General features: G+C 47.1%; 1 long non-coding RNA gene across 1 annotated transcript; it reads left to right on the top strand.

Annotated features, from left to right (window-relative positions):
- Nucleotides 1–6,337: 6,337 nt before the first annotated feature.
- Nucleotides 6,338–7,046, top strand: LOC116796278. The gene is made up of 2 exons (XR_004360304.1): nucleotides 6,338–6,627; nucleotides 6,813–7,046. It is a non-coding gene; the product is annotated as an uncharacterized LOC116796278 (long non-coding RNA).
- Nucleotides 7,047–26,411: the final 19,365 nt, after the last annotated feature.

The following is a 26,411-nucleotide window of genomic DNA, read 5'->3' as shown; positions in this document are numbered from 1 at the left end:
TACCTTATAAGACACTGTGATCCCTGAGAGAAAGTTTTTGTGAGTGCTGGGTGAAAGAGGGATGTGGGTCAGAGGACAGAGTGTGTGTATGTGTGTGACCCACTGGAGTCATCTGGGTGTTCTTGTCCTGGCTTCACATCTCCTGAAGGCATGAGATGGCTGCAGAAACGAGACCTCTCTGGGGCCTCTGAGTCACCCCCAAGGATATGAGATAAGAGTGTTGCTGTCCAGGAGGAAAATGAACAGGAGGTGTTGTCTGGGGTGGTGGGACACTGTGCCCCAGCCACATCCCAGCCATGGCACATCATGACCATAATTCAGGCTCTTCAAGGAGATGATCTCAGTGTTTGTCCTTGGGGAGGTTACAGCTGAGCTTCCTGCTGCAAGGTTTGGAAGCTGCCATGGTTTGAATCTTCCTGTGATTTGGGGCAGTGAAACTTAACGTGGAGTAGCGAGCAAAGAGGATGAAAGGTGGAAAAAAAAGAGACAAAGTGGAATATTCTGCTAGGTCTTGCCTGCAGCCAAACCCTGGTCTGTGTGTGCTGTTTGACTTTGTCAGAGATGCTCTTGTCACAAAGGCCCTTTTCTGCAGAGACAGCGTCTGGGTGATGCTGATACGAGCAGGAGTCTTGGATTCGTGATGGTCTATCTGGTTTGAATCAAATAAAGAACCACTCTGAATCCCTGCCCAAAGCACAAAGGAAGCCTGCAGCGTGTTAACAGGATGAGAAAGTCTGGCCAATTCCCTTAATCTGTTCCAGGCTCCTCTTGGCTTCCAGGTGTTCATCCCGGATCACAAGCCCAAACATCCGGGGAGAGGCTCCTGCTGTCGTATTTCCAGCCCATCTGATAAGGCTCGTGCCTCTGAGCCTGCATGCTGCTGCAGGATCCCTGCTCTGCCCTAACCAGGGCTGTCACTTTAGGGCTCCAAGTCCAGATCCAAACTGTAAATGTAAAAGTAGATGCTGTGCCAAGCAGGTGCCCTCAGCAGCTGTAGTGCCTTTGACCTCAGAGCTCCCCTTTGGGACATGAGGGTTTTTTCACAGGTGGGTGACTGATTTTCTTGTCCAGGGTCATATCAAATCCTTTTGGTACTTTTCTCTGATTTAAAGGGTGTGCAAAGAACGGGGCAACCCCGTTGAAACACTGATGTTAAAGGAGGAGATCCAGGCTCATTTCTGTCTCCAGATGGATCCACAAGACAGCCACATGCTGCCTGGCTGACAGAGACATTCTAGGGCTGCTCAGGTGTGCCCAGGCTTTCAGCTGGGCTTAAGGAAGCAGGGAGAGCCCTGTGCCAGTGTGGGAAGTGGTTTGGGGCTGGTGAGGGTCGTGTTTTTCATGCTTCCCTGTTCTTCCTGGGCTCTCTGAGCTTTGGAGAGGGCAGAAGAGTTCTGGGCAGGGCTCAGCAGCCCTTGCTGGAAGGAAAAAGCCCCCCCTGAGCTGTGCTGACCCTCCCCAGGAGCAGCCTCCTCTGAGGAGCCTGCTGGGTGTGAGGGGGGCAGGGGGAGTGAGGAAAGGGGAAGACTCATCCCTGATGATCTTCCCAAGCACTTGATGGGTGTTGGACTGTCCCTGACAAGGCTAAAACTCAACCCAAGGGACTTGTCTTTGCCACAAAAGCCTGGCTTTTCCATAGTTAAATAGAAGATGTTTCAGCCTGACTTTTCAGTGTTTCTCTGAATAATCTGTGTATTCTCTGACCAAACACTACAAGTACTTGCAATTTTTTTCCCCCAAAGAGCTGAATCTAGTCACTTTTTTCACTAGGCTTCAGAGGAAAGGGAAAGGTACTTAACTAATGTTTTATTCATTGCAGTCACTATCTCTTGTTAATTTACTTACATTATTTACAGAATTTTAAAGTATTTTGTGTGTCAGGCAGCATCCCAGGCCCTATAAAATGCTAATTTTCAGACTGTATCAGAGGCAAACATCTTTCCTGGGCCTCTAGGTGGACAAAGGGTCATCCCCATTCTTAATTTATTTTTCATGATTCTATATTTAAATGCAATAAAGCCTGTTTGAATGGCAGATCTCAGGCAACCCACTTCTCCATGTGGTTAAATTTTATGAAGATCCATTGTGGTTGTGTTACTGGTACAATAAAATTAATTTTTGATCTAGTGCCCTTAATTACTAAGGATGACTGAACCTGGTTTAAGTACAAGAATAACTATCTTGGATCTTTGCCCTCAATGGGAATGAACACAAGGTTCAGAAAGTTCAAGTAACTTTCTGAAAAGAAACTGAGTTTTATTTTCACAGTTGCTTCTTTGCACTTCCTGATTCCAGCAAGAGAGGAAGTGGGGGGGAAACCCAAACCCCAGAAGGCTCTTAATGTTTTAGGTTTTAATCTCGTGTCTGTGAGCTCTGGGTAAATTGGTCCCGTTCCCAGCCTTGGGGTGTTTGAATCTTTCTGGGACAGTTGACACCAGAAAATTGGGCAATACATGAAGATTTAGGGTCTTTTTAGGATGATCTAAATCACTGTGACATGCCTGAACCAAGTGTTTCCTGCTGGTCAGCTGCCTCTCGAGGTTTAAGGTCAGTCAAGAGGGACATTAGATCCCAGTGGCTTTTATCCTGGTGGAGTGTGGCCAGAGGTCTGTGGTCACCACAGCACATCCTACGGGTGTCATCTCAGGGAGATTGTGATGAACAAAACAACTTAATCTCAAAATTAATATAAAGCCATTGTTCTGGCTTCTCCTACCAAAGGGGGATGCTCTGAGGCAGTGCCTGTGACCAAAAAGTGTTGGCAGACTTGGAGACTGCCACACTGGAATTTTGTAGCCGCCCTGGGAAGCACTGCAGGGATATCACACAACTGTTCTTCAGCGCTTGGAGTTCCGTGAAAGTGTCAAGGTTTTTCCAGGGGAGGCACCATGGCATGTGATGTACCCCAGCAATGGGATTGCCCAGCCCCAAAACAGCACCAGGGTAATCTGTGGGGGGAGAGCAGCTACTCCTGGAGTCCTCAGTGACACAGGTGTGCCAGCAGCCAGGCTGGGGTGATGTCCTGGTCCACCCTATCCCAATCACAACCATCCTTCAGGCCCAGCTGGTTCTCTCCATAGCACTTTTTCCATCCCTGAGGTTGTTTTAGGTGTAACTGGTAAAGTTCTGGTGAGGCTGGTTTAGGTTCCAGCACAGGTTTTTGGAGGGAGCAGCTGTGGTTTTCCAGCTGTGATGATATCTCTTATGGAAAACTGACACATGGTTTTCATGGAAATGATTGGGAAACCTCAGAGCTTTCCTGCTGCTGGAAGTTAAGGAGGTCTTTTGGCAGGGTTATATCCTTTGGGAAAAAACACCTGAAGGCCAGTCCAGTTCAGTAGATATTGTGGTCCTGACCATGCCTCCAAAAAAGAACAACTAAAATCCTTTTGTCACTTTAAATTTAGCCCGTGTGTCCGTGGTGAACACTGAAAAGACAAGTGGTTCCACTCCCTCGGATTCTAAGAAGAGCTGACTGAAGTGTAAGGTTTTGCAAGGCTGAGGAGTCTGCTGACCACAGCTAACTCAGTTTTTGGGGTCTGTCCTCGATGTTAGCCTTTATTCTGGGGGGTTTCTTTCCCAGATTAGCAACCTGCACACATGGCATTACACTGCTCAAAAATTCTTTGCGTGTGTGCTGTACCCAGAAGGAATACACTTAACATACAAAAAGCTGTCATTCTGCTAAGGGGGAAAAAAAAAATCTTATTTACAAGCTTATTTGAAAGGTTTCCTCCCCTTTTCATCTTAAACAAGAAATTGGCATGTTAATGAATGCAAGCCCTGTGAATCTGAATGCTGCCCAGACACTGTGAACGTTTCTCTGTGTGAGGCTGCCTGGGATGCTGCTCACCCAGCCCAGGAGCACACCCTGCTCTGGGGCTGGTTCTGCCACCTCCAGTCGAGTCAGTGACACAGTCCTGGCTTGGGATGTGTTGGACTTATGTGCAAAGCAGAGCTGGTAGGATAGGGACTTTGACAGGAATGATAAATTTGCAAGTCGTTCTGTATGGAGTCGTTATGAAATGGAGAAAGGCATCAAAAGTTGCCCACTGGGAGTTACTGGCAGGTAAATTTAAATGTGTTCCTTCTCCAACCCCAGTCTTTTCACCACCTTGATGTCCCAGTGAACCCATGGGCCTACATCATCTTCTCACCATCTGTGTGACCACCAATCCCTCCAAGCAATCACTTCCAGTTGACTCGAATGCGCACCGCCAAATGTTCTCACTTTTCCCAAACTTTGGTTTGTCTCACTATGAGGTGAGAAAATCCTTCCTGAGGGCTTGGCAAATACACACCACGTGGCATTTGCCAACCTTGGTTAAATCTTAATATATAAATCCATCTGTTCCCAAAAGGAACCTGCTTGTTCTGTGATGTCGAAGCCCGGCCTTGGTGACAGGGGTTAATCATCACAGGAATTACTGGGATGCCCCAGGCAACTACTGGCTAAAGTAGACAGGAGCCAGTTGCTGAATGGAGGAAGAAAAAGATTCTCTTCAGATAAGAGCATGGGAAAAGAAAGAATGGAAATTTCATGATAGGTTAAAGGAGCTTTTAATGTGCAGAATGTAATATTTCCCTGTCGGGCAGACAGGAATTCTTTCAAGGTAAAGAACATCCAAGGAAATACACTCCAAATAGGCTGATGAATCCAGGTATAATGGGAAGAGATTGCTATAATTATGAATCCATGTACCTGGAGACAAATGAAGGGGGGAAACTCTTTCTTTGGGGGCTCCACTGGAACGCTTCTGGATCCCAGAAACTTCCTTTATACATGGAAAAGTTAAGGTATTCCAAGCTGGATCTCCAATATCTCCCATCTGATAATTCCCAGTGCACTTGCTGCAGTGTGTTGCACTTCCAGGACGTAATTTGCTTTGGTGAAATTGTCATTTTTATTCCTTCATAGCTGGAGACCACTGGGCTAAAGAGAGCTCTGCAGCAAGCGACCTTGGAGATCACACACCATCACCCACATCTTGTTTAAATTGCAGAGCAACGCTGGGGCTGCATAATAAGATGTTGATTGTCAGGCTGAACAAGCAAGATGAGGTGAAGATGATGTTGGGAACTGCTGCTTTGCCATCCCCGCCTGGGCTGCTCAAAATGCTGATCTTGATTCTCTGCTCACCCATTATCTTTCCTCTGCAAACTTCCTGGAGATAAGTTTCAGCTCTTCTTGGACAAATATTGTTGAGAATAAACAGGGAGGCAGAGGGAAAGTGTTTGTTTTATACCTTGGTGAGGTGATAAAAAAAAAATCTCCGTGTTCTGAAGCCCTTGAACCATTGTTCCTCTGTGCTTTTGGCAGAAATGTTTGGGATGTATTGATTTCTGGTGAAATGAAATGTTAACAAATGTGTAGCAACAATGGAAGATGTTTCCTTCTCTTCCTTGGGAATTTTTTGAGCCCGAAGGATTTTTAAACCTTTGTTCCCCAAACCCCTGGTTGGGAATTGAGTGAGGTTCATGGGAAAACTCGGTGCAACAATTAGTGGTGTGTTCAACTGGCTTCTCCCTCCCCGTTGGGTCTGTGTCGTGTGAACCTGCCTGAGGTGTGGAAAATAACAACAATTAAATCCCCACAAAACTTTGGACACAAGGCAGCATAGAAATAATGTCACTAACTTTTTTTTCCCCTCTTATAATTTTAAAAAATAACAAATGTTGTCAGGGTGGGGAAGCTCCTTGGCAAATTAGTCTCATTCCTGCCTTAGCCCTGGGTTTTCCTGCCCTGCTCTGAGCCCATACAAGCTTTGCAGTGCCCTGCAAGCTGAGGCAGCTGCTGACAAGAGCCTGGGAGCAAAGCTGAGTCCCACACTGTGCTCCAGAGGTGCCAGTAGCTGTGGGGAAGAAAACCTGCACCTATTTTCCGTCTCCTAGCAGGAAAAAGGCTACTAAGGGGAAATTAATGGGGATCAGCCCCTCCTGGTGCTTGGTTTTAAGCAGCAGATTTTACCCAAACCCTGGTGAGGTGCATCAACCCCGTCCTTTGTGTTGCAGCACTGAGCTCCTGAGCTGCCTCTGCACCGCTGGACGTGCTCTGATGCCCCAGTCCCATAACATCCCACCCCTCCATGCCTGACCTCCCTGCACTGTAGGGCTGTTTGCAGGGTTATCCAGGTGCACTGCACTGGAAGTACAAACTCCCAACACGTCCCCCCTCCTGTGAGTTTACAGCTTTCACCGTTCTGGCAGGGAACAGAAGGATCTGACCTTCCTGAGGGCGTTCGGGGAAGTTACTAAATAACCGAGTTCTCCCTTCCCCAAAAGGCTGTAAATTGTGCTGAAATAGTGGTTTCACAACCACTATTGTGATGAGATGCCAGATGAGAAGCTGTTGTCGGCCACTGAATGGTTTTTAATTGGATGGGAACCAGAGGAAATGCTTTACCCTGGAAAACTCCCACCTTCCCTCTCCTGTGGAGCTGGAGCGTGTGCCGCCCGCTCTGTCCTACCGGGATGGAAGCACTGCAGCATCTGTGGGTCAAGGAGGAGGTTTCCACCTCAGGAAAGGACACAGAGACACCACCCAGCTTCCAAATCACTGTTGGAATGCCCAGGGACAGCTCAAGGGCTTTGGACTCGCTGAAGATTTGGCCACATGCTGGGGGCAAGGTGGGCAGTGCTGGAGAGGCCACAGCACCTCGTGGGTTTGGGGGGGTTGGTTTGTTCTGGGGACGGGTCAGGAAGGGCTTGGAGCAACCTGCTCTGGTGGAAGGTGTCCCTGCCCGTGGCAGGGGAGTTGGAACGAGATAATCTTTTAGGTCCTTTCCAACTAAAGCCATTCTAGGATTCTACAGCAGGTCCTGGGAGCTGGAGAGATGAGGACAAGTGGAGGAAACGACTCTGCTCTGCTGAGAAGAACTTCATTAATGGTGTCAAAACAAGGCCCCAAAGCCAGCAGATAAATGAACTGGGTTTGTGCCACCTGCCCTCCAGCTGCAGCTTGTATTCCCGAAGAAAACAAGACAATGAGCACCACAATACACTTCTCTTTTTGCCTGTGTAACTTTTATTAAATACCCTAAAAAGCTCCCTGTCTTCAGAATAGAATCCTTCCAAAAGGGCTCTTGCACACTCTTTCTCCTCCTCTCGGCTATTTTTTTTCCATGCTTTGACATCATTATGTGAGGGACATTACTGAGCTCCAAACTGTGGAAGAAATGGTTCTGAGCCAAAATGTTCTGCTGAAAAAAAAAAGAAAGAAAGAAAGAAAGTATTTTCCAATGGCTCCATCAAAATGCAGCCAACTGGGTTTTCCACTTTTATGGGAGAGATTTCTGAAGTCCTACCCTGAGGTCACCAACTTGTGGGAAAGTACTTGTGATTTTTCCCTCCCCAGCCAATCAGTGCTATTTTCACACTACTGGGGAATGACCCTAATTAGGCTTATTAAAGTCAGTTCTTTATTAATTGCGTGGCCACGATCCTGCAAACACCTCTACATATGTACAGATTATTGATGGGAAGAGCTCCTGCTAAAACCAGTGAGGTTGGATTAAGGCTGAAAGCTGGATGTGTTTATCAGGGCTGGTGGGAACAAGACATTCACTGCATTTTGGTGTAAGAGAAGACTTTGTGATCACTGATGTGTTCAAAACAGGTTGTCTAGAGATAGAAGCAAGATTTTTATATAAAATAAGCCCTGGACCAATAATTTTCTCAAATTAAAGCACGAAGATTGTTTTTTCCTGTCAAGGAACAGATGGGTTTAACACTTTTATACCATGTTGTTGTGACTGAGCACTCTACTGGTGTCCTCAGGCCCTGCTGCTGCTGCACCAGTTGTAGTTTCCTCATGAGCTGTTCCCCCCCAGGGCAGTTTCCCAGCACAGGCAGGAGCAGCACTGCCCACAGAGAGCCCTGGGAAGGCTGGTTCCTGTCTCACACAGCTCCACCACCCAGAAATGCTGTTGCTGCCCGTCCTGGTGCCACAGAAGTTAAGTGTTAAGTGCAAGAGATGACAAGAGGCTTGAAGCTGTGCCAAGCCTGCCTGAATCCACCTGACCTGTAAATAAGGCTGGCCTTGCACCCTGCAGAGCTGGCACTCTGTCCTGGCTGGGGATCAGGTGTCCCCTGGGCACTGACAGGAGCCTGTCTCTCAGTCCCTTCGTGCTCCAGTGAGACAACAGCACCTTTCTTCATGCAGCTTCTGAGCCTTCTGCTCGTCAGGTCTCTGCTGCTGGGCTGTGATCTCCAGGAAAGGCCTCCCAGTGCCTTCATTCTGTGACTAATTGGAGCCTCAGGAAGGAGATGTGCTCCGTGGGCGTGAGTGTGCCCCAGGTTTGATTCTCTGCAGCACAGCCCATGGAGAACTTCCCAAGCTTCACCACTGCCACGGCTCACTGTGCATTTTCTCCTCTGGGTTATGGTTCATTAGGTCACAAATTAAACTTATTGCTCCTTAGATAGAGGCTACATGAGAGCATCCCATTGAGTTGCTTAACAGTTCTTGCTTTTTGCTGGTTCTGAGATGTTCAGGAGCCTGGTTTTGAATGTGTTGGAACAGATGGAAAGAGTTCAATTGATTTTGGGGGGAAGTTTGCTTTAGACCATTCACGGAGAAGAAAGGACACCACCTGAAGACATTCCTTGAGAGCATTCCTTCCTTTCCACTGACTTCCCAGCAGCTGAAGAGGTGGGCAGCCTTTTTATGCAGAAGAGCCACCACAGGTCAAGGGAAGCCCTCAGCCCTCGCCTGGGCCCTGTGGGCAGCTGCCTCTGAACAGTGGCTGCTCTCACAAATCCATCTCTCCCATTTGGGGATCTCTAATGAGACAGGAGGGCTGGAACCCTTCCAGCACGTCTCCCCTGCTGGCTGCCCTCCCGTTTGGTCGTGCTCGACGCCGAGGTAAATAGGCCTTTCATGAAATCCAACACCCAGCCCTACCTAATCCCCTCTGCCTTCAAACTGTGGGGGCTAATCAGTTGTTTTGACATAACTGGGATCCAAATTCTATGAGGAACATGGCCAAGAACAGTTCAAATCCAAGACCAAGATTAATGAGAACTTCAAAGAAATTTACCACCAAATGTTACTAATTTAGTGCACCCTGTGTTTGAAACCAATGACCTAATTGGAAACTATATTCTTTAAAAGCTTTTATGTCCCAGCTCTTTAGTATTCGGGAGGTGACTTGTGAGATCAGAGAGGGTTTATGTCATTTGGTGGGATGGGACTGTGGATTTCCCCTCCCACCTCCCTAAAACTGGGAGAAAATATCCTGCATTAGGTGATTTTGCTCTTAATATGCAATAAATAACAGATTCATAATCAGACAAAAAATTTCCTTGTGCTCTCCAGTAACTGAGTATAATATTACAAATCCCTTAAAGCTGGTTAGGGAAACGAAAAGGTCTGATTAATTTTGCTGTTTAACATATTGCCAAAAAATCAGCACATCAAAAAAAAAATGGATTGATGTAGAAATACACGTTGTTGCACAGGGCTACTGGGGGTACATCTGCCTTCCCACAGTTTCACCAAGGTCTAAACAACTGTATGTCCTTCACTTGGCTAAGGACTGGGGAAAAAATCCTGAGGAGAAAATCAGATTACTGATGCCTTTAGCAAAGATCAATCAACCTGCTGTGGAGGTCAGGCTTGCTGTGCTCAGCTCGAGACTCTTCTCTGAGTCGTGCCTTCTTCCTAGCACTGCTCCAGAGGTCTGGACTTTCATGAGAGGGTCTTGCTGTCATCTGTGAGGAGGTTGTTTGTCCTAAATCCAACTACACTGATCCTCACCCAGAGAGCCAGGATGTCACCCATGGTGGAGAACTAGAAGGATTTTCCCAGCAGATGAGCTCAGAGACAGTGAGGTGAAGGTGGGACTTGTCTCTCCTGCTGCTGCAGGTGAAAGTCTTGTGTAGATGTCGATTCTAAATCACAGTTTTCTATTCATAATGAGGAGGAAAATGTTTCCACCTTGGGCACCTACTTTAGTGTGGACTGTACCATCTCCTGGCACTGGTTCTTACTCTGCTCACACTGCAGGGAGACTGTGGGACAGCTTGGATTTGTGTCTTCATCTCCTGAGCATCAGTGAGGATCATAAAATCATGGAATCATGGAATGGTTTGACTTGGAAAGGACCTTAAAGGTCATCTCGTTCCCACCCCCTGCCATGGGCAGGGACACCTTCTACCAGCCCAGGTTGCTCCAAACCCTGTCCAACCTGGCCTTGGACACTTCCAGGGATCCAGGGGCAGCCACAGCTTCTCTGGGCAACCTGTACCAGGGCCTCCCCACCCTCACAGGGAAGAATTTCTTCCTAATATCTCATCTCAACCTGCCCTCTGTCAGTGTGAATCCATTCCTCCTTGTCCTGTCACTCCAGGTCATTGGAAAGAGTCTCTCTCCATCTTTTCTGTCACTCCTTCAGGTACTGAAAAGGCCACAATTGGTCACTCCAAAGCTTCTCTTTTCCAGGCTGGACAATCCCAATTCTCCACCCTTTCCTCCCAGCAGAGCTGCTCCATCCCTCTGATCATCCTGGTGCCTCCTCTGGACTCTCTCCAGCAGCTCCATGTCCTCCCTGTGCTGTTCCCCAGGGCTGGAGCAGCTCTGCAGGGGGGTCTCACCTGAGGGGGCAGAGGGGCAGAATCCCTCCCCTGCCCTCTGCCCTCGCTGTGGGATCAGCCCAGGGCATGGGGGGGTTTGGATCCCAGAGCACATGGCCAGGGCATGTCCAGCCTGTCACTCACCTGCACCCTCAGGTCCTTCTAAGGATGCTCAGGAAGATCCCAATCCCCAGCAATGTGCCCATATCCCAGAGCCAGGCTATGAAGACACAGCACCTCCATCCCCACTGGGCTGAGGGCCCCCCTTCCCTGACTGCCAGCTGCTTGCAGGGTGGGTGAGGTAGCAGAGAAGTAGATTTTCATGCTTAAAAGTCCTTCAGTTCAAAAGCTGGGGGACTTATTTAAATGATCTGATTTTACCTAAAATAATGAGATTTTATCCCCTGCCACTGGTGTACAGGAAGCAGCTGTGAAGCAATGTCTTCTCAAAAAAAAAAAATTCTTGATTTTCTGGGCAAAATAACAGCTCTGGAAGGATCTGTAGAGAATGTTTTGGTCACTACACCTGAATAACCACTAAGTGAATTATTTGGGATGCATTGCAGTCCATTTCAGACACTGTAGGGGATCTGGGATACCTGTCATCTCCCATGCAGTTTGTACCACGGTGCTGAGGTGGCAAAGGCCCCACCTTTGGAAGAAGAAATGTCATTTTTTAGCATAAAACCAGGCTTGTGCTTCTTACCTGCCACTGCACAGGGGACACAGCACTCAGACCTGCCCTTCCCCCAGGATTTTCTAGTAATTTGGGAATAAAAGTTAGTTTCTAAGGTAGGTTACGTGATCTCCCAGGCTAAGGGCTGGTGCTTTCCATTCCTAACTCACAGTGGAATTCCCCCTTTCTGCATAAATTAAAATGCAGTGTGTCATTACCAGTTTAAAAATAAACAAAAGAGTTGCAAAAAAAAAAAAAAAAAGAAGAGGCTGGAGCAGTTTGGACACATTCAACCTGTAACAAAGGTTCCTTGTTTTCACATCAGTGATATTTTGCCAATAAGGGCTTTGTGGAACATCAAGGAAGGTTTTTCTTGGGTTGTTTTCAGAAAACAGTTAAAAAAGAAAAAAAAAAAATAACTGAACCAAATGGGGTCATTTGCTGGCTGAGAGGGTGATTCCTGCTGGGTGTGGGTTTCCTGATGCAGCTTGGATCCTCAGCCTGGTGGCAACCAGGGAGGTTGGAGCAAGTTCAGCCCAGCTGTGGGATCCACCTCTAGCAAAGATGTTCCTGTGCATGTCCAGAGTTACCAAACCCATTTCTCAGACATTTATTAACTGAGGCTCCACGAGGATCCTTTCCTGCTCCGGTGGGGATGGATCCTGGGGCAAGGCAGGGCTGAAGTGCTCCGTTGGCAACCCTGCATCTGCTGAGGAGAGCTGGATATTGAAGTGATTTCCTCTTCAGGGCCTTACAAGCCTTGTGGGGTTCGTGCCACCTTAGGAGTCTGGGCAGAGCTTGAAAGGTTTAAGTGCAGGCGAGACCGTATTTCCCAGAAAAGGGAAATTTGTGTTTTATAAACCCCGCAGTACCCATTTTGCTCACATCCATTTTATGATTATAATTACTTAGATTACTTTTTAGATGAATGAAAACAATAATGAAAGAGTAACTAAATAAAAAAGCTCAGAAAAAGAGAAGGAAAACACTGTGGTTTCTGTTCAGAATTTTTAACCCTTCAGCAAGAGGAAGGGCTGGATTTTTAGAGGAGGAGAAAAAAGACTGGCTTGTAGCAATATTCCACTCAGATTTCAATCTGCTCTTTTCAGTGGAGCCTTCATCCCTGCCCTTAAAGAAAGGTGAATCTCCCATGCCTTTTCTGCCCTTAAATGGGTTGTGACTCTCCAGATGTCTGCAACAAAATCGGGCATTATAAATACATATATATAATAAATATTATATACATGCACACACACGAGAAATACACATGTATAATGAAGTCCAAGTGAGTTTAGAGGGCAGGTTCAAACTCCAGAAGGTCCTTTCTACCTTCCTCCAGAGTGATGAGCCAAAAGCTCACCCATGGGGTGTCTGTGCCACTGTCTGTCAGGAGTGAGTTGCTGGTGCTACAGAGAACTTCCAGGAGACTTTGTTGGGTTTTTTGGGGGGTTTGAGGGGAATAAACCCCAGAATTTTCTGCCCATGGGAGGTCTGATTCCCACAGGAACACTGATTGCAGGGACACCCATTGCCCCCATCCTGGCTGGGGTGGACTGCGAGGGGAACGCTGTGGAGCTCAGCCCGGGAGAAAAGGGCATGGGATGCTGGGATGCTGCAGCAAATCACCTCTGATGGTTAATGGCTCATTAATGACTCATTAATGGCTCGTGCTCAAGGGGTGGAGTGATTGTCTCCATCCCTGGCTCAGCCTGTCTGAGTCTCCTGCTGCTCTCACTGACCGGTGTCTGCTGCCCAAAGCAGCACCAAAGATCTGTGACCCCCCCGGGGCTCCCTGGTGGGCTCTGAGTCTGAACGAGGCTTTTCAGCCTTGAACAAGTGGTTTTATGTGAACTAGATAAATAATTAAGATAATCATCAGTCTGGTGGCACTTTGGGTCCTGTTTCGGGCTCCAGAACAGAGATTGTGATCCTTAAGTGCTTCTGAGTGTGATAATTCCTAAAATAGGAGAAACCTCAAAGCAGGGACTCATGATGGCTGGAGAGCCTGTGTCCTCATAAACATCTCTCATCCCTTTCAGTTCTCTCAGTGATGGAAGCTGCTTTTCCTTCTTGTAATACCTAAAATCCCACAAAGAATCTGACTTTTTCCTTCCAGGGGTTCCCACCGCCCTGGGCTGTGCCTGCACATTTGAGGTGCCTGAAGCTCAGAGCACCACAAGCACTGCCTGAGTCGAGTTTGCTGAATTTTATTGACCTTTCCTGAGTGTTTCACCCCAAAAAAAAGAGGGCACAGCATCCTTTCCTGGATCAGGAGGCCCAGGAAGCAGATGCCATGCCCCTTACACCCACCCCAAAGTGCATGGCAGGCTCCGAGGAAAGCAAGCAGATGTATTGGTCTCTGTGCAGCAGCAATCAGGAAGGGAATTAAAATTATGATATGTTGCCATGGTAATGAAGTCCCAGGATTTGGCTAGGAGGAAAAGTGAGGTTGTAGCTAAGTTGCTCATGAATTCCTCAGTAGGCTTTTCAATACTCTGTTTCCTTTAAATGAAATTGGAGAAAGACTTGCAGTTCATAGCGGGGATAAAAATTTTATGAAGCTAAATCTAGGCAGTGTTTTAGTGTCAGTCAGCATTAACCCACAGCATGAACACATAAATAATTGAAATTTCAAATACCCCAGTGCTCTGGATTAGAGCACCAGCAGCACTCCAGGGCAGCTCTGGGCAGCCCAGGAGCTCTCCAGCCTCTTCCCTGGCAACCTGGGCTGGATGAAAACACCCACCCCTGCATCCTGCCCCACCTCTTGCAGGATTTCTTCTAGCCAGGGTAAGGGGAAAACAGGATAAATCCAACATTTTTGCTCTTGGAGCTGGTGAGTTGATCTGCTCCGGGAAGAGTTTGCAGCTCTCCTGAAGACCAGGTTTCTCCTTATCCAAATGATCCCAGCTGCGGGTGAGCAGGGTGGCTGTGGGCTGGGCTTCGTGTGTGTGAGATGAACTCTGCCCCTGCCACAGCCCAAATGAAGAGAATCCTGACACAGACAAACAGAAAAATAAATGCAATTAATAAAAACATCAGAGAAACGTAGCAGAGGGGAAAGATTGCAAAGCACTCCTTGTTTGGGAGGAGGGGGATGATTGGTTTTGAAAATGAATATTCAGTGGAGTTTAAAAAAATTTTTAAAGAAGTTTTTGGGTTTTTTGACCAACTCTGGCTTCAGTTCCCTCCTTACATCTATGACAGGCTAAAGTAGAGCTGATGGAAGATTAAGTTGTGAAAAAGAAAAAAAATCATGGTAAAACCCAGCTTTGAATGTTTTCAGCAGGAATAACACCAAGAAAACGAAACTGGCCCAAATTTTTCCTTGAGCTGGATTTTAATCATTCTTGGTTTTTACCTTATTCTTCCCACCTCCCTTTCTCAGAGGGAAATAGGGAAAGTAGAGGGTGAGAACAGATCACTCTTCTGCAGGGCAGGACAGAGGGCCAGGGGGGAAAAAAAGGGGGACAAAACCAAAACACAAGTAGCAGTTTTCAGGGTTTTCAAGGCCCCTTTTCAGGGAGAAAGAAGAGACGTTTTCTTGTTTTTAAATAATATTTCCCAATAACTGCTTAGATACAGCTTCCATTTGCAGTACAAACTTGAAAATGAACGAACTTGAACAGTACAAACAGAATCAGTTGTGACAGGCAAATTTACAAGGAGCTGATCCTGGACAGAGGCTTTTGAAACTCTTCCATTTAAAAGGTTTGTCATTCAAATGTTTGCTAAGTCAAAGCTGACAATCACCAATCTCTGGTAGCATGCTCTGAAAAGGGCTGTTAATATATCTGAGGTTGGGATTGACTCCAATTTCCTGCCAGGGACCATGAAGCAGAAACTAAATAAAATAAACAGGGAGAAGTTAAATCTGAGCAGGACTGCAGTGTTATTTAAGAGCAATTTTTATTTAGGCAAAAGTTTGTCCAAAACTTTTAATGGCCTTTTATGATAAAGGCTCCCATTTAGGGAAGTTTCTCTCTAATGTTTTTTCAAAAGAGTAAAATTAAACTGTTAAAGCCCCAGAGGTAACAACGTGCCACTTCAGCCAGAACAACTAAAGCTTCCAGCTTAAAAACAAACTACATTTTAGTGGAAGAATGAAAACTTCCAAAGGAAATATGAACTGCTTCTTCAGGAAGAGGGGGAAATGGGAAGACCCCCCAGTTACTGAATGGGTTCTTCCAGCAAAATCCTCTACAGCAAATTCTCTTTTCCCACTGGAAACACAGAGATCTCCTATCAGCTGAAAAAAACCTTGTGTTTTGGCGTTAAAAACAATTGCTAAAAGTTTTTAACCAGAAACAGGAGGCAGATGGGATCAAGGGGAACCTCCATGGGATGTGTTGTCTCCCACTTGCGGCTGTTTGGAGCGTCAGGGAGGCTCTGCCCGGGGGTGGCAGGTCCTCGGTGCTGGGCTTAATGAGGCAAATCCTTACACAAAGACGGGGCTCTCACGGCAAGCACTGCAAGTGTCGAATCTTTATTACCCTGTTCTGGGGGGGGTTGGTTTTAAGCAGTGCCTGGATGGTCAGAATAGCTCTGTTGGCTCTCTTTTGAGAAACGCTGTGCAACTCAGCACCAACGCAGGGCTAATTTTACAGTGTTATTGTTGCAGGAGGTAACACAAGCCTCGGAATACTGGCAAGGAAATAAACTTTTGAGGTCCATGCCAGTAGTTAACTCCCTGAACTACCTCTGGTAAAGGAGGAGATCAAACACGACTTTGACTTTCAGCTCAAACAGAACCACCACCCATTTCCACGAAGTTCTTCCCGATGGTTTTTAATTGTGTTTCTGTTCTTCGCAGCTCCCTGTGGCTGCAGGGGAAGGACCACGGCTCCTCCTGGTGCCATCTGTGCCAGGAAGAGCTGGGAAGCACAGGAGACTTCAGTGTGCTGGAGCTGCTGTCAGAGGGTTGTCGTGACCTTGAGTTCAGAGCCTTGATTCTTGATTCAGAGCCCTGTGTCATCTCCCTTCAGGTCCTGGAAGGCCACAATTAGGTCACCCCAAAGCTTCTCTTCTCCAGGCTGAGCAATCCCAACTCTCCCAGCCTTTCCTCCCAGCAGAGCTGCTCCATCCCTCTGGTCACCTTGGTGCCTCCTCTGGACTTGTTCAGCAGCTCCATGTCCTTCCTGAGCTGGGGAGCAGAGCTCTGTGTGCCAGTCCTTGCACTCACTGCAGTTTCCTTGGCTCAAGTGTGTTGGCCACCATGTGTTGTGAGATGTGAGTTCTGGTGGCCAAGGCCAGAGCTGGAAGGTTATTTTGTGCTCTACATGTCTAAAGAATATTTTTAAGGGCAAAGTAACTCCTTAGCCCCTGACAAATGGCCCTTTGGCTGAGCCTGAAGCTGTTTGTCATTGTCTCAATGTCATCTTACTGCTATTCTGACTGAACCTGGTGACCTGGGGTGACTCTCAGAAAGGGACAACATGAGGGTGTTTGCCTCCTCTCTGGCCAGAGATGAAAGGGTCTGAGCCAATAACCAAAAATATGGTCTCACATGCTTGGATAAAGGTGAGTTTGCGCCAGCAGGAGCATCTTTGCAGGACTCCTCACATCTCTTCTAGCCCAAAATCATCTCAGATGTTGGGACAAGTTGGTGTCTCACAGTTCTACCTCCTGCCAAGGTGCTTTTGGGCTCCTGGCTCCAGCTGGAGATGCAAGAGCTCTTGCCCCAGTCACTCTGCACCTCAGCAGGGCACTGCCACAGAGTAAGGAAGAGGAAAACCTTTTTGGGCCCTGCAAAGGTGTTTGGGTGGGTGAATTGCTCAAAGCACTGTTTGTGACAGTGGGTGGGCATCTGGGCAGGTGGTGGTAAGTCCATGGGTCTGATGGGGTGTGATAGTTTCCAGCAGTAACTCTGACCTCCCTTTCTGCTGTGGGGAGCCAGCGCTGAATTAGAGCAGTTTTGGTCAATGCCTCTGGAAAATATTCTTTGTCCTGTTCTCACATCTCTTCATTTCCTCTCCAAGTCTGTCCTTACTGTAAAAGGAGATGCCAAGGTGAATCCAGGCATTACATCATGGACATCCTGTTGCTTCAGACCCCGCTGTGTGTTTGGCTTGGCTAATGTTTCTTTCTCAAGATCGATGAGTGCCCATCCTGTTTGCCTTTCTCTGAAGATAAAATAACCTCCCTCCCCAGCCCTCCTGGGATTAGATTCCAGGTCTGGGCAGCCCAGCTGTGACAAGGGACAGGTGTGGGTCTGCAGGCAGGATGGGGCACCGGAGCGTCCCCTCTGCCCCACGGGCGTTGCTCTTGTGAGACGAGCTATCCCCATGACCACCCCAATTAGGAGGGGCCTCTGCAGGCTGTGTGTGTCTTTGGGGAGAAAAATGGGAGGAGGGGATTGGGAGACATTACTGCCCGTGGGAAGTGTGGAGGGGAGAGTGATAGATGTGAGGAAGGGGAAAAAAAGACAAAATATTCCGAGAGTTGGGTTAAGGATGGACAAACTGATGGTGTGGAAGGTATCATCGCTCCTGGTGGGGCAGGTGGTGTTTCTGATCTTGGCTGTGGGCTTGTTGCTCTAAACTCTTATTTCTCTGGTTGTGTCCTCTCTTGTGCATGTTGGGAAGGATCCTTCCCTCTGGAAAGCAGAGGATCCCTGGAAGAGCTGAGTTCAAACCCACCAGGGCTGCATAAGAAGAGTTACAGCTACAGAGCAACCAAGACAACTGTGAGGCAGAACCTCCCATCCAGCAGCAATTGAGGCTTTCTTCAAACACTGCTGAAGGGTCTGGGTGGTCACAGCAGCTACAGCAACAGTTTGAACCTGTTCTTCACAGGTCTGTGCTCCTGGAAACAGCAGGATAAGGGTGTTGGTTACCTAAGGGGAAAATTATATGGCAAACCCAAGGTGGGCCACAGGTTATGGGACCAGAAAGGGACAGTATTTGAAGTGAAATACAGGCTCTTCTGATTTCCTGGGGTACAGTGGCAAATGAAGACCCCTTTTCAGGTCAGGGTGTCACTGTGCTGTGCTGTACCAGTTCCTGTCCCCCACATTGCAGCTGAGAATTGTTCTCTGCTGATGACCTTATTCCTTCTTTACAGGGTGGGCAGAGCTGATTTTATTCCTCCCTCTGGGTTATGAAGGAGCTGGGACAGCTGGGGATTAGTCCTGCCCCAGGCTGATGTTGCAAAAGCCCTGCTCTGTCCTCAGCTGGGCACTGTGGTCTACCAGGCACAGCTTGATGCAGACATGGCTTTGCTCTGTCACTCACCCAGCCTGTGACAAATCCCAGCTCCACTTGTGGGCCAGGGATCAACCCAGAGCTGAGCTTGTGACTGTGTGGACCAGGATGTTCTCTTGTGCTCTGACCCCAAATTAGTCCCCATTACCTGTGTCAGAGCAGAGTTTTGCCACAAGCCTGAGCACAAACCCCTCGTTGAAAGCTGTTAGTGATGCAGATGCAGCTTGTTTTTTCTGCACTGCTGTTTAGTTTATGTGTCACTACAGATGTCCCTGCTGTGGTCTAACACAAGCAACTCTGGGAAGACAAAGGCTTCAAAAAAACCTCCAAAAATGCAAATTCCTGTGACCAGTTATGCTTGGGGAGAGGCAGAGAAAGCAGAGAGAAACTGCAGAACTTAACCTAGGTTAACTAAACAGACTCTTAAACTCTGTCTCAACATAAGACTTCTAACATTACCTGCCTGGCATGTCACAGGCAGGGATAAGAGCCACCACACCATGCACAGCTAATCACAGAGCCAGCTGCCCCCAGATGTGCTGGGACATAAAGCTTGTCAGGGAGAAAGGGAGAGCTCTTTCTCTGACATCCTGCATGACACAAGGAGAGAAATGAATAAAGGACGGGAAATCTCAGATGACTTCAGCCACTAAATGGGGCTGAAGTGCAAATGCTTCTGCTGAATGGCTTATGCTGTAAGGGTGGCCTTTGGTTTTTCTCCCCTGACTTTCTGTAACATTGAAAAAGCTAACCACATGAACTCAGTCCTTCAGTCCTTTTGATTCTGCCCCAAACAAATCCCACTATCTTTTTAATGTATCAGTCTTTCTGAGGCATATGGAACTAAACCAGGCATCTCTTCTGTGTCCTTGTGGTGTCATGGACACAACAAAGACAGATCAATTTAGGCTCTTGCACCCTCCCCTCCTGCCCCCGACTGCTCCTCGCTTTTTCTTGCCCTTATTTCTTGGAGAGTGGATTTTTGACCACAACATCCCATTTTTGTCTGCTGACATGGACACTGAGGAGCAAGCCCTGCCTGCTTTCCTCAACCTGTGTGTTCTTAGCAGTGCAGTCCTGACATTGGATTTTTGGTCTCTGCTTTTTGGATTCAGCTGTGGTGAAACTTCTGCTGTTTCTGCCATGATCCTTTCAGAAGTTCCTCTTGGAAGCTAAGCCTCTCTGAAAGTCTTCACTGATTCCTTACAGACCCCTTTCCTGGGCTTCTCTGCAGGGGCCTGAATGAAACCCTGGAGGAAATGCAGGCCTTTTTTTTGGGGCCAGCTTGGTGGTTAGAGACACTTGACAGAGACTTGAGAGTGTTCTTTCCCCAGCTCTGTGTCACTGACCTCCAGCAAATCATTTTATCTCCCCGTTTCCTATCTCTGACGACCATAGAAATGTTCCCTTTCTTTCTCCCTTTGTCTGTCTTATCTATTTATATTTTAAGGTCTTTGGGGCAAGGACTGTCTCTTGACTGTACAAAGGCTGACAGACAAAGGCATTGACCTTGCTTAGGATCTCTAAGTGTTAATGTGATAACGGTACCAGAGCAGTGCAAAATAGCAGCACAGTCTATTTTGGAACAGAAAGCAAAGTATTTTCCTTTCCTTCTAATAGCTTTTGGGATGCAATAATTAAGGCATCAGATAGAAAGCACACAGGGTTACGTGAAAAACAGCACGTTCTAATAACACTCTGAATGAAAGTGTTTCATCAAAATTGAGGTTATCTTTTGTGGTTATCAATTTTCCAGGTTTGGGGGGGGGTTTGGGGTGGATTTTTTTTGTTTGGTTTTTTTTTTTTTTTTTTTTTTTTACTTAAAATAAACTCCAGGCCCTGAGAAGGGAAGACTTGTAGCCTGTTGGAAGTTTTAGGTCACTTTAGTTATTGGGGACTCAGGTGGCAGCAGCTTTGCCACAGCAGAAAGCTTTTGGGATTTCCTGGTCCACAACCCCCTGGTTCACCAGAGCAGCTCAGTGTGGGACTGGCTGTTCCCTGGCACTGCTGAAGTGGCTCAGAACATTTTCCATCAGGTAAAAATGTTTTGGTGCAGTTTACTCACTTAAAAGGATGTTTTCTCTCTGTTGCAATGCAGAGGAAAAACTTTCAAATCTTGCTAGAAAATGGAGTTCTTCCCCTCGAGAAGGGAAATGTCCTTTCATCTCCACAGGTAACCTGTCTTTCCACACAACCAGGGGAGAAGTGATAATATTCTGTTCATTAGGAGTCTAAAATTTCTGCTGTCCCCTCCTGCATCCTAATTCAAAGACATTTCATCTCTTTCTCATACAGAGATCCAAACAACAATTAAAATGTTGGTTTTAAAGGTAAACCGAGCGGGAAATCCAGCTTTTTCTCTTCAGCGGTGGATGTGGTTTTGACCTCCTAAAACGTGACTTTTTGTGCTAATTTAATACTAAATTCCCATTAGATTAAGCACAATCTGAAGACACAACAGGAGAACGGCAGAGGAGGGGAAGCCAAGCAGCACTTAATGTCGTCTTTACTTGTGTTTCCTGCTGAAAGATCAGATCAGGTAGTGAATTATTAATGCTGCAGTCTGGCACAATCCTGGGCGTGCAGGCTGCCAAAATGTAAAAAGTCCTCTGCAAAGGCAGGATATTGGATCCCACCGGTGCAAACAGCCGTGTTTCCATGTTTGAAAGTTCACAGTGGGAGAACTCAAATCACCCTCCGAGGCTGGCTGCAGATTAAACTCCTCTATTTTTAATTAGATGCCACGCCAAGGACCTCACGTCAGGAACAAGTAACAGTAAACCCATGGAAATATCCGTAATAATTGTCCTACAGACTCAGGCATTGTCGGTGGGGTAAAACATTAACGCCCTTTTATCGTGCTCAAGCATTTGCTTGGTTTGGAGGTGTTTTTTTTTTTTTTATTCTGCAGTCCAACAACTTTAAAGCCTAATGAGTTAAGAATTGCCCAGGATGATAATGGGGCTGCCCAGAGTCTCTAATGATTGGCACGGCTCGCGAAGGGGAGAAACAAAACCGGAGGAGGCTCCCTGGGGAAGGGGGAAGGCCAACAAAGGGATGAGTGGGCAACGTGGAGGAAGGGGCCGCTGCTTTCACACAGTCAGGTGTGGAAAGGGAGACAAACCCTGGCCACAGCTGACTAATTTGGGCTAATTGGAAGCTGCATGGGTCAAGGCCTGGAGGTCTGGCTCCTGCTAGGTCAGGGCAGCATCCATCACCGGGCTCTGCTCCCCACGGCAGCGCTTCCACAGCCGGGACAGCGGATACAGGGGGGAAAACTGCTGGAAAACTGTTCCTTGGGGAACATCACGTTGCACACGTTTGTCTCTGCTTTCCCATAGCTGGGGTGGACCAATTTCATGGAGTGTCCTGGCTTTTACAAGGATGTGGAGCCCCAGGATAAGGGGGAATGGATTCCTACTGACAGGGAGCAGATTGAGGTGGGATATTGGAAAAAAGACTCTTCCCTGTGAGGGTGGGGAGGCCCTGGTACAGGTTGCCCAGAGAAGCTGTGGCTGCCCCTGGATCCCTGGAAGTGTCCAAGGCCAGGTTGGATGGGGCTTGGAGCAACCTGGGCTGGTGGAAGGTGTCCCTGCCCACGACACGAAGTGGGACAGGATGGGCTTGAAGGTCCCTTCCAACCCAAACCATTCCATGATTCTCTGATTCCTCCTGCTTCAGGGCCAGTTGGTCACTGGGAAGCCTCATCTCTTTCTCTTCTCTGCTGACTAATCAGCTGCCATTCAACCCCCACTCATCTCCTGCTGAAATCCTCTTTTAAAAGCTTTCAGCTTATGCTGGTGGGTTTTGGTCCTCAGCAGGGGAGGCCCTGGAATGGGGCTGGGAGTGGGAGTGGGGAGTGCAGCCGAGGGATTTGACCTGCCTGTTTAGATTTTTGCTTCTAAATTGTGAGTAAAAGAGCCTTTCTTGTGTAAAAACTCTTCCACAAATGCAGAATCCTTCTACAGAAGGATGGAGGCCTTTGTGGTGGGTGGGGGGCTCTGTGGGGTCAGCTGAGGTGGGAGGTGGGGGCTGATGCTCTGCCCACTCCTGCAGTGAGGACTGGCCTGGCTTTGGGAAGTGATTTGTCATTTAAAGGCATCAATCCTAAAATGCACCAGGGAAAAGTACAATTTTGGTGGCATCTCTGCCCATTCACCTTTTCAGTGCCAAAAACTGATCACCCTGCACACTGGTTTGGTGCAATTCCTGGTAAACACAGGGAATTCCTTGGACACAATGGCTCATTAAAGCCTGTTATGTATCTTTTATGATCACTACTACTAACAAGAAGACTATTTTGACTGAAGTGCAGGTCTGAGGAGGAAGGATTGTTCAAGTGTTCCTAACATAAATCTCATGGCAACCTGAGAATTATGATTAACAAAGAGTTTCAGCCTGTCTTTTATTATTACTACTGAAGTAGCAGTTTAAGGGGGGATTGTTGTTGTTAGTCAGGGGTTTTTGTTTGATTTACTTTTTGAAAACAAACACCAGGTGGACCTGTGAATCTCTCTGATAAATTTTGAATCAAATCCACTTCTCTGCTCCATTTTTGTATAACTCTAGAAAAGGGGGGAGGCTGTCTGAGGTTTCAAAAGCGTAGATTTTTTTTTTTTAAATCTAGATGTAGGTGTCTGCACCAGCAATTTGCTGGTATTCAGAACATCCTGGGATTGGGCAGTGATAATAAATCAGAGCTTTTCTTCAAAATAGCCAGGAATATGAAGTAAACCTAGAAGACTTTGGGTGAGGGATGTAAAACCTTTCTGAGATTATTGGTCCCTGCTGGTTCCCTTTTCAACACTTGCTTTCTGCTCCGACGTTGCTGCCCTTTGACATTTGCTAAAACCAGCAAGTGCAGGAAATGACACTGTGGCATTTATTAACCTGCAGTGTGGATGTTAAACAGAGGAGCTTTCCCTGAGAGTGGGATAAAGCTACTCTGGGAAAAATAGTCCTTCAGAGCTTACCTGGATGAAAAAAACCGATAAAACAGGCTTATTATAAAAATAATACCAGGTTGTGATTGCAACATATTACAGGAGTTCTTTAGCAATAAAAGTCTTGCCTGCTCTGAAATGCAGAATTTCAGCTCCAGTTCTCTCCCTCCCTGGGAGCTGGTGGGAGCCAGTGAGGATTGATCCAGCCCCCATCCCACAGGGAATCTGATGCTTTTGAAACAGGATGGTCAGTGCTCCCTTGGAAAGCCCAACTGCTTCCCTTTGGGTTGGGCTTTAATGTTGCCATCACGTGTTATTCTAGTAATAATTTTCAGCCAAGATCAAAGCAGCAAAAGTGGGGGGAGAAATGGCTCTGGCTTGAGCTGTGCTCTCTTAAATAAAGCAAAATTCTCACCTGAGTCAAAGGTCTCATTAAAAACAAAGGAGACTTGTGCTGCCTTTGGTGCATCAACTCCTTGGACGTCCAAGGCAAAAATAGGTCAGGCTGGACCTGTTTCTCCTGTTCCCTTCTCCAAGGAGGGCAGAGATAAGTGTGTTCCCGTGGGATGAGCTGCAGGAGAGGGCTGGAGTGGAGGAATATGTTCCTGTCTCTTTCTCCTCACCCTTCAGGCAGCAGGTCCCATCCAGGGGAAGTTCTCAGAGCCAAATTATACCTTTGTCTGAGCAGCTCCTGGGCAGGATTTAGGCTGGAACAGGAACACCTGCCACTTGTGTTCTCTCATTTACCTCCAAGTGGGAGGCTTTGAGACTTTGAAGCAATTTTTATCTTCAATTGTACTAAGGAAAGTCAAAGGAATGCACCTTTGCTTGGAGCCACAAGGGCTCCAGGAATTCTGCTCAGCCAGGATAGACCCGGAATCCCTCAATAACAGGATAAGAGGATCCTGGACAATGAAAATGATGCCTGTGCTGCTCTTGTCTCACCTACCCAGCACGGTGCAGACCTGCTGCTGGAGGAGGAAATGGGAGGGAACAGCAGTTTTCTTCATGGTGTTCCTGTTAAAAGGTCTCTCCTTCCCACGGAAATTTTTCCTCTTCACAGCTCCTGGGTAACTTGCACTGCTCACATGCTGCTGTCCACACTGCTGGGAGCTGGAAATCCCTGAGGGATTCCTGAGAAACATCAGCAGTTCCTGTGGGCTTTGCAAGCGAATATTTGTGCAGAGTCATGAGCTGCTCTGGGTAACAGCAGGGGGAGGAGAAGCTTTTCCACGAAGTGTGGAGAAACAGCATCTACCAGGAATGAAGGGTTCAGCTCTCCAGAAATGCAGCCTGGGTCCCACCCTCTCTCCCAGGCCAAAACATTAGTTTTGGTTTGTAGGCTTGGTGTATTTATTCACTTTCTCCTTTTAAGCTTATTTTTAAGCTGATGTTCTCTTTTTCTTTTTTTTTTTTTTTTTCCACTTCTGCTCTTGACAATTAATAAAGCTTTGGATATTTTTTCATGTGAAACCTCTCTTTTTGCTGATTATTAGTTTTGTACATATGTAAGTGAAACAGGAAAAGTATTTCTTACTCCTTGAGTGTGTAGTCACTGAATACAGTTATAATACATTGCTGCTGCCTATGACATTGATGTATGTGAGCCCTAGGAATGAGGAGTGATCACTTAAAATGAAATTTGAACCAAACCTCAACTTCCCTTGAGGTTCAAAAACATATCAGTCAGCTTTAAAGCTGCCAGTTGTTTGGGACACAGCACCTTTCCCTCTCTTTGAGGGGAAAAGAGCTGGATGCTCCAGAATTTGTGGTGGGTACCTTGTGCAGCCCAGCATGGAGCTGGGATGGATGAACAGGACTAAAGTCTCTGGGATTGAAAAGAAAATGGTAACATGAGGATCACCCTGTGTCTGGAGGACCTCATAGAGCTGAGGAAAGGGACTCAGAAAAGAGCAACACTGGGATAAGGAATTTTTACAGCATTTCTGACCTGAGCTGGTCTCTTTGAGCTCCTCACTCTCAGCACTGAGGATGGACCAGCACAGTGGGCTCGGTCCCCTCGGCAGCAGACACGGTCAAGGTGCACTTTGACCAGTCTCATCTATTAAAACTAGTCCTGTAATGAAGTAAAATTAATGCTGTGAAGGCCCTGGTGTAGCTGGAGAAGGTCTTGCGCTAAAACTGGGGAGGAAAAACTGCTTCCTGCAGCCCTGACTCTTCAGGGAGGGGAATTCTGAGAAGCCACGTGGGAGGGGTTTGCAAAATGATGAAGGTGGCAAATCAGCAGATTCAAAGGGGAATGTTTAGAAGTCATGAGCAGCAGCTTCATAAATGGACACTAAAATAAATAGGCAGGGATGTGAGTCCAGAATGCACCTTCAGCAGCTGTGGATGCTTGAGGGTACAAAGGGAAGGAGCTGCAGAAGTGCTCAGGCTCGGGGGCTCCCTCCAAACAGCATCTCCTGCTGCCACTGTCAGACAGATGATCCTTTGAGCCATTTTTATGTGTTCTAAAGCAGCTTTAGGAGTTGTGCAAGAGCAAAACAGGTTTGCATTTAGGCCCTGTGCTAAGGGCAAAGCTTTTGCTGGCAAATCCCGTTGAGCTCACTCCAAACCCTGTCACTGCAGAGCAGCCCAGAGATGGCAGGTAGATCTCTTTTCCATATGGAAAGCTGCAGGGAAAGGGCAGATGTCAAGCTGGTGTCAAGTGTTTTATACATTTGGAAACATTCAGGTTTTATATGGAATCAGAACTTTAATTGGCTGATTTTTAATCACACGGAACGCTTGGAAAAAAATCACCTTTTTATTAGATTGGCTTTTGTAATTTCTCAGCCCTACTTGAGTCAGGGGAACCTGCAGCAGTGCTTTAGCCTTTCCAATCCACCAGCTCTTCTTGCACAGGCAGAAAAGCTGTGCTGTGTATTTGCTGACTTAGGAGCTGCAGTAGCTAGAGGAGGAAAAGAGCAAAGCAGAGCAGAGCCTTAAGGTTTGTCATTTATCTGAGGGGATGTGCATTCATCTGCTCTCGAGAAGCAGCAGCATTTTAAGAGACTC

This window comes from Chiroxiphia lanceolata, chromosome 19, assembly GCF_009829145.1.
Source record: "Chiroxiphia lanceolata isolate bChiLan1 chromosome 19, bChiLan1.pri, whole genome shotgun sequence".
NCBI lineage: Eukaryota > Metazoa > Chordata > Aves > Passeriformes > Pipridae > Chiroxiphia > Chiroxiphia lanceolata.
This window is presented reverse-complemented; position numbering and strand designations above follow the sequence as displayed.